Source organism: Manduca sexta, chromosome 11 (genome assembly GCF_014839805.1).
Source record: "Manduca sexta isolate Smith_Timp_Sample1 chromosome 11, JHU_Msex_v1.0, whole genome shotgun sequence".
Taxonomy (NCBI): Eukaryota; Metazoa; Arthropoda; class Insecta; order Lepidoptera; family Sphingidae; genus Manduca; species Manduca sexta.
In genome coordinates this window covers 12,218,142-12,226,770 of record NC_051125.1, presented here as the reverse complement: position 1 = coordinate 12,226,770, position 8,629 = coordinate 12,218,142, and the positions used below count along the sequence as shown (strand labels likewise).

Genomic DNA, 8,629 nt, shown 5'->3' with positions numbered 1-8,629 from the left:
AGAGAAGCAAAACCACCATTAGCTGGTAAGTTCACCTTTACAATATTAACCAGACGACTCGCAAGTCGTCAGGATCACTCAGAATATGAAATAATTACGCACGACTATGAAAAAATTGTCAATGCCTCTTAGTGATAAAGATTGTAGTTTTGGTCTTCGACATTGTGATCACAGAACGATACGGGTAATAAGATTACATAGTGAAGCTGCCACTTCATCTTAATTTTCTGTGTAACCGTTGTACTATATCCAGTCCACCTTCTGTTACACTGTGGTCTCTTAACTTTCAATAGATGTAAAAGTTTAGCAATTTCACATGATCTAATAAAAGGTAATTAGTATTCTAACAAATCTTGGTTTTATATTTTTCCTTTGTTTTCGTCCCAGGAGGCTTCTATCTGATATTGTATATTGCCATAATAACTTCCTTCACAATTAACGTTTCCAATGAATAGTATTATGGTTCACCAGGGCCAGAGATCGATGACTTGGACGACGAAGTGCACAATCCATCCGGCCCATACCCTGGCATCGATGAAGGACTTCTGGATATCGATGGAAGCAAGCCGGATCACCCGATTGGTAAGAAATCTCCATTACCCATTTATCTATGTCATGAATGAAACAACGTAGAAAGTATGAGTGGACTGATTTTATAAAGGAAGCTATGCGATCATGTAGATTCGTTGATGAGTAATACAAATACATCATCTCATTCTACCTATTTTTACCTTTCCCACGCCGCCGTACGGTCAGGCGCAACACACTATTTAAAATTAGCTTGGTGTTTTACAACCAGCTGTTTACCTATGGAGCGAACCTTCGCAAAATTTGCTCTACTTGAAATTTGAACCTATTACACCCCAGTCCATAGCACGTGTTGCCATTATACCAGGGTGGCGACAGACTGCTATACTGCATAATAATGAACGAATTATCACAAAGACTCGCGCTGTTTTCAATGACTGCCAAGTTATTGCTTATGTCATCGACCTTGACTGCCTTCGTTTATTTATCTCCGCAAGCACATTAAAAACTTGTTTTATGTACATTCATTGTTGAGATATCACAAATCAAGTGGATAAGAAATAGAGCTAAGAGGGTACTGGATATATTTTGTTCCCGAGACGGTTTATGTAGAGACAGTATATATAGTGAAAAACCGCCATAATATTTCGCTCCAATTTTACTGTATATAGCGTAATTTCTGCGTAATTTAAGACTACACCTTATGTCAGGGTGAGCGCAGTGGACTGACGCAGTACTTTCTAAATTAAAGGTCTGTGCAGCTGTTTAATCGCGGGTAAGGCTTACGATCAAGCAAGCGCGACGCTCGGCTCGTCATTCAATTGAAATAAATCTAGTAAAGATGAACAGTTTGCCCGCACACGCCATATCTCACTCACATATACTCGTATTGCGACATATACCACGCTCTGGCTTTAGTCACATTATATTTGGACTACATTTTTAATACGATAATAATGTTCTATACCAGGAAAAAAATATGATTTTAATCTCCAGTTGCTAGACTTATTGCATATTCGCAAATATTTTACAATTTTATTATTAGGAAGGCGTGATATCGATCGTTATGTTATTATTTACACATTATCTGGTCATCTGTCACATTACTAGATATATAGCACGCTTGGACAAGAGAACCTGATCGTTATTAACTAAGAATATGTTATGAAAAAGGTTGTTTAATATTATCTCATTCAAGCCGAGTTTAATAAAGAAATAAACCGACTTAATAGGTTAGTTATTAACGAGGATCTAGTTGTAACTCTTGCTTGGTATTTCACTTTAATTACACTGGAGTTACTACTAGGTAACAGGTAGACGTTCGACAGCACAGTTGGGAATAGGACTGACTGCCGAAAAGAACGCCCGCTGGTTCGAAACCCAGGGCATCTGGAAACACACCTCTGACTTTTCTTATTTACGTTTGTATTGCTTGTCAATTATAATCGCTCGCTTAAACGGTGAAGGAAAACATTACGAGGAAACCCTATAGAAATAAGAAACTTCAAGGATTTCAAAGGTATGTGAAGTATGGTAACCCGCACTAGGGTAGCATTGTTGACTAAGGCCTATGACCAGTTACAGAAAAAGCATCAAGCAGCGGGCCAGTACCTATATATAATACAGGGCTGGTACATTATATTGCCATTAGGTGCAGATTGCAATAGCCATTGCTCGGAAAAAAAACAGCAAAAACCTTGCTCCGTCATAGTTTTAACAGTTTGATTAGTTGATGGACGGACAAAAAATCTCACGCTCGGTTGAATAAGCCAAATAAGAAAGTTAAGTACACATATTACAGACCTATACCTATCGGGCTAGCTTTTTAGCATACCGTATCTTTATTCTATGCTATTGACAACAACTCTAGAATCTATATACCGTTAAGTACACCCAAATTTAAAAAACCCTTTATAAATTGTAGGTCTATGTATTCTCTCTTGTTAAAAAATTTTGAATATATTTAAAAACACTATATAATAGCGTCATTCGATATAGATATCAAAGATGATTGGTGATAACGATGACATCTAGTGCCATTCTTCAATAAAGGCCAAACACGTTGATCTTGAACGTAAAAATTCTTTACGAAATCTCGAAGTTTAGTATTTATGACAGCGGAAATCATCGACGAGGAAAGATGCGAATGTAGAACAAAGGCACAGTCATCCATTGTTTTGGACAATTACATGCAAATTATGATAAAACCTGTAGGTACACACGAAGGCCGTATGATAGCGCAGTTGATAATAATTGTGGTCAATGAACATTATACTTTTGGAACATTATCAGTGCGGTCGCTACCACGGAATTTGATAAATAATTATTCTGAGGTATAATGTTAAGGGTTAAATAGATATTGCCAGAACTTTCTCAAATTAAATGTGCTATGGAACATTTATCTTTGATAGAATAGTAGCCTATCTACCGTTCTTAGCGAGATTATATGATACGTCGGCACTTAAAACTGTTCATTCAAATATTCAATATACATTAGTCTATAATTTTTCAAGTTTTTTCCTTTGGACGTGTCGAATAACTGTAGTATAGATACGAGTTCGTTGAACTTGGCCGAATCAACGTCAAGGAAACTTCCTGACACGTTGATATACTAATATTTTAAATAACCAAGAGCTACATATTCGTTAGCATGAGAACAGAATAACGTGATGTTATTTGAATTTGTATGACCGCCGTCTGAGAATTGTTTATTTAGTATTCATTATGTAAATCTAAATGCCACAATAAGACATACAATGTTATAAAGGTTTTTAATTCTTAATTTGGCAGTTTATGATTTATAATATCTTTACGGCTTGTTTCAAACATTCAACTATTATTTTACTTAAATATCTTTGAAATATACCGAAGATTCTCTTTTTCTGTACTATTATTCATTCATGTCACACCTTGGTAGAAAAAGATACACTGTTCGAGGATTTGCAATATTTCTCTATCACTAAAAATAAATTCATAGTGCAGAAAATTACATAAACATAATCCTAAGTAGATATTTACCTACATAATATATGAATTAAGATAACGTGCAATCTAACAACCCATTCATTGTGTTTGAAACATATGAAGCCTGAACAAACAAAGCTTAATAAAGATAGCAACAATTATGCCGAGCAAACATTTATTTTGTCACATCATCGATTACAGGTGTGTGAAGTCTACCAATCCGCACTAGGCCAGCGTGGTGGACTAAGGCCTAATCCCTCTCATTAGTAGAGGAGGCCCGTGCTCAGTAGTGGGCAAGTATATAATACAGGGCTGATATTATTTATTTATATTATATCATCGATTATAATGGAAGCTCAATTCCATACCCCTTCCATTCCGCATTCCCCCATTAAAATATCGGTGGCGTACTATCTCTTCTTATAGTGTTTTTTTTTATTTATACGGGGACGGCTAAGTGACCGCCACTCTTGTAATTTTAAATTATTCGTTATCTACTCTTTCATGTGCGGTATATGGAGTGGGGTCCAATAGAATGTCGACTGACGAGAGACTACCCCTCGACAGTCGACACAATTATGCCGGCCTGTTTGAACCGGATATACATGGGCTGATCCCGGAACGCGACACACTTACGTGGGCGATTATGGTGGGTTTTAACATCTTGTGTATGGTGGTCGCTATACTGGTGGATATAAAATATATCCTAACACCAGAAAGTGCGATGTTTATAAACAGCAGTGGCCACTTGTCATTAGGCAACTTGTTTTTTTACACGTACTTAGTTGCTTCAATGATCTCGTGGCAAAGATCTTAGCATTTCCCAAGCGGGGCAATTAAGATTGATCTATTTATAACAAGAAAATAAAGTCAACAGTTAGAAACCAGGCAGTCTGCAGTACATAAATTTTGTCACCAATTGAAACATTGTAAATCATGCCCCAAACTGCCGAATCGTAAACCACTACCAAAGCTGTAATGTATTGATTCCAGGTGGAGAAGATGACAAGTATCCGGCCAGCGAAGATGGGTTGACGCACGAAGACGGCGCCCACACCGACGACGGTAAATGGCTCGCATCGTCGGGCGATGAAATCGACTATCCTTACGGTGAATGGTCCACGGCCCATAACACGCCTCACACCTTCCACGGTTAAGTAACGCTCTGCACCTATATACAGGGTACTTCATCACAAATCACTGGATAATTGAAAGGCAAAGTGAAAGCGTTTATAGGAAGCCTTGAAAGGCGTAGTAATTTTGGGTTATTAGCCTTAGAGAGACTGACGGAAAAAAAAAATTGCGTTATAAAATAAAAGAAATACTTGTTTCTCTTGTTTCCTGCTATCATTAGAGTTTAACCCCTGATGTCGATGTTTGTCAAGTACTGACGAATAGTCACGAATACGAGTGTAAACAGCTTAAATTGGTGTATTCGTTACTCATAATAATTCATAGTCCCAATGTATTTGTGCATATTATTCGCCAATAGTTTAAATGAGGCATTAGACTATTCGGATTAGTCACTGAGCAGCGCATTTCAAATGTTAAAGCCGGGCAAAGTATTTAGAAGTCATTCCATAGTTGGAATGATATTACTTATGTCTCTAAGAATTTTAAAATAACTTACAATGTCCAATATCTTCAGAAATAGCGCTCCTTAAATTAAAAGTATTTATTTACGTACACAGTTCATAAACAGTAAATAATCTTCAATTACTAGTATAATTTGAAGGAATTTGTTTATGACCAACTGCGCAGCGTACCCAAAACTATGGAGAGCACTAATTCGATTAATGTTAATGACTTGATTTCCAATATTTTGTTAATTTATAGCGTTATCTATTAAATGCCATCCTTTGCGTTTTACAAAGTAAAACTTTATTATCATACAGAATAGATGCTCTAAATATAAAAGAACGCACCTTAGTCCCGATAATTAGCGTCAAGTTCGCACATGCAAGCGTAGATAGCGAATAATTTAAAATTACAAGAGTGGCGTGTGGTCACTCGTCATTCGTCCCATCAGATATTACGACTCATAAACATAATGGCTAGTAATTTTATTTCAACGTCCTTCAAATAGAAACACAATACATATTGCGCACTGTGGTGGCGCTTGGTGGCAGAAATATATTGTTTTTACTTTGGATATCTATCCATCTTTAAAATCTTGTAAGCAAATATACCAGGTTATTTGCAACTGTGTCATAAATAATATTGTCCTAAAGGTGCGAGGTTTAAGATCTAAATACACGCATTGAAGTAAATACAAAAAAAATACACGACGAATTGATAAACTCCTTTTTTTGAAGTCGGTTAAAATGTAGAAACAACAGTTGCAAATGGCTTTAAACTTTGAAGTACCTTGTATATAGCTTGATGAGTACATTCATTTCTGATTGGCATTGCTTTATTTTCCCCTGCAATTAAACTAAACATTGATTTTGGAATGCGTCACAGGAATAATTTAGAATTTTGTATTTTTTTATTCTTATAACGTAAGCGGGCAAAAGTTCACTCAGTCAAGTGAGTTTTGGTGGCTTTGTTTAAGAATAAACGAAAACTGAATTACAGCGAAACAAAATGGATCAAAATTTGCATGTTTCGAAGCTTTGCACATAAAATTATACGCTTAAATCCCTCCCTGACGTTCCTTTTCATTATCACTCATACATTTTTGTAATTATAGATGGGGGCAAAGCAGTCGGGTCTCATGGTAAGTCATAACCACCGCCTATAAACAGCAAAGGAATAATGGTCGATTGTCTTTAAATGCTAAAATATGGGCTGCTTTATTAATTCAAAATTATTTCAGATGGCGTCAACGGGCTCGGCAACAGATTTGGAGACGACAGGCCCATCTCACCCATGCCCGGGGTACGTATTTTACATATAGGTTACATAGTGTTACCCTACGATAAGACGCAAGTACGTAATGACGTCCCCCCCGAGGCAATGCTTATGCGCTCGATCTCCATACTAAATACACGCCCATGCACGGGACGATATTTATCGCTCATGATTGTAAGTATAGATTGAGGCCTATGATGGACTCGAAAACATTTCCCTTCCTTTCCTGCTCCGCCCATCCTAAGATGTTCCCTTCTCCTTCATCAACTTTTCCATCCTATTTTCCTCCTCCAACTTTTCCAGGGTTTTTAGTCGCTAAGCCGGGGATTCTAGTATTCCATTCGCTTTTTCCCTGGTGATGACTGCGGGGTCTGTATCTATAAAAAAAAATGTCTGATACGGCAAAGGGCTCATCTCGTTTCAAGAGAAATACTCTTGGTCTGTAGGCCTACTAATTGTTAATTTATCTAATCCTAAATAAATTTAACTGCAATGATTGAATTCCATTTTTAGATTACGCCGAACATGAACACATACCAACAGAAGAAGAATCTTGCCCAGGGCATGATGGACCTGGCGCTGTTGTCTGCCAACGCAAACCAGCTGCGCTACGTTCTGGAATCATCCACCAACCACCCGTACTACTACTCCAGTGTGACGTTCATCTCTCTCAGCATTATCCTACAGGTACCTATGTTCTACGAAGTTAGGCAATGTTGTGAATTATGATGCTATAATTTCACCCTGACGTCGTATAGTGGTTAATTCTGCTTCTGGTGTTTATAATGCGGCCCAAATATACCGTCGTATTTAATTATGTCTGATGTCCTTCAACTTGCTTGAAAATGTGTCTGGCGCTAAGTTCACATTGGAAGGAACTTCATTGAAATGAATTCAGTAGTTTTTACGAGATACGAACAATTTATCCGACTCGTTAGTTATAGTCATTTACATAATGTATAATTTTCAGATCGCCGTCGGTGTTGGCCTAATCATGAACAGCCAGTACGACGTCAACGAAAGGATGACATCCACAAAGCGGACAAAATAAATAACATGACAGTGCTGGGCGTGTTCCTGGTCACCATCGTTAATGTGTTCATCACGTCGTTCAGCGTGGCCACGCCGGCCGTGGCCCCCAATCTAGCGGCCTCGCGTCCACTCCGCGACATCTAGCGACAACAAACTCTAACTTTATATAAGTGAAGTTTTAGTAATGTTCCTATAGAGGTCTATTTAAGCTGTTTTCGTCTTGTATCTCAATTGTAATGTTTTTTAAAAGTATTTGTACACCAAACCAGTATACGGCTGTGTCAGTCCGTGTATTATGATTCTTAAATGTTCATGTCTACTTACTACCATTATAGCTGGCACAAAGATGTGCTTGTTATTAGTACAGTAGGTACTATTTGTGTGTTCCACATTATGTGACAATACTCAATAGTAAAAGCATTGGATGCGTAGCAATTTTGACTGTATATTAGGCAATATTATAAGGTATTGGATGCGTAAAAAGATTGATTGTCCGTAAGGCAATATTATGAGACTGAACATGTGACGCGCACAGTAATGACCGCAGTACTTTTAGTTCATATTATAAAGTTTCACATAATGTGGAGTTGATTTAGTATAAGTTGTCGTTGGATTTTAACCAGTCTTAGAATCTCTGTAGTATATCAAGACTGACGGCTCAACTACCAACGAATATAACGTCTAGGCCAGAGGCGGCTTTACCTATTGTGCAGGGTGTGAGCTGCACACGGGCGCAGTATGTCAGGGGGGCGCTACACACGACACCTTCAGAGACCAGCGTTGCTCGCGACACTGACTCTCTTAAACAACCTGCATCCGTGCTAAGGCCGGCGAGCGGCTTCTTTACTTTACACAATAACTTTTGATGTAATATTTAGTATCAAATTTATTCAAGATTACTTGTCTTGGGGCACGAAGGAATTGATTGCACACAGGCGGCACATGAGCTAGAGCCGCCTCTGGTCTAGGCTAGAATACGTGTTGATAAAAAGAACGATTTGATCGTGCTTTTATAAATTTATGCTTATTCAAAAATCACTACTTTTTATATAAATGAACACATTCGTTGTTTTTATCATCACAAAGTTAACGTATGGCATTTATTTAAATTAAGTTTAGTTTCAACATGTATTTACGTGGGCGTCGCTAAGCTATAAACCAGTTCCCTAGTCAAATTCTGTTTCGAATAAATCCATATTTTATCATTCCTTTCCTAAACAGGGGAAAATATTAACATAATTTATAGCAAACA

At 37.6% G+C, this 8,629-nt stretch overlaps 1 pseudogene; it reads left to right on the top strand.

Moving 5' to 3' along the window:
- On the top strand, positions 1-7,521 carry LOC119189044 (annotated as a pseudogene).
- The last annotated feature ends 1,108 nt before the right edge of the window (positions 7,522-8,629 follow it).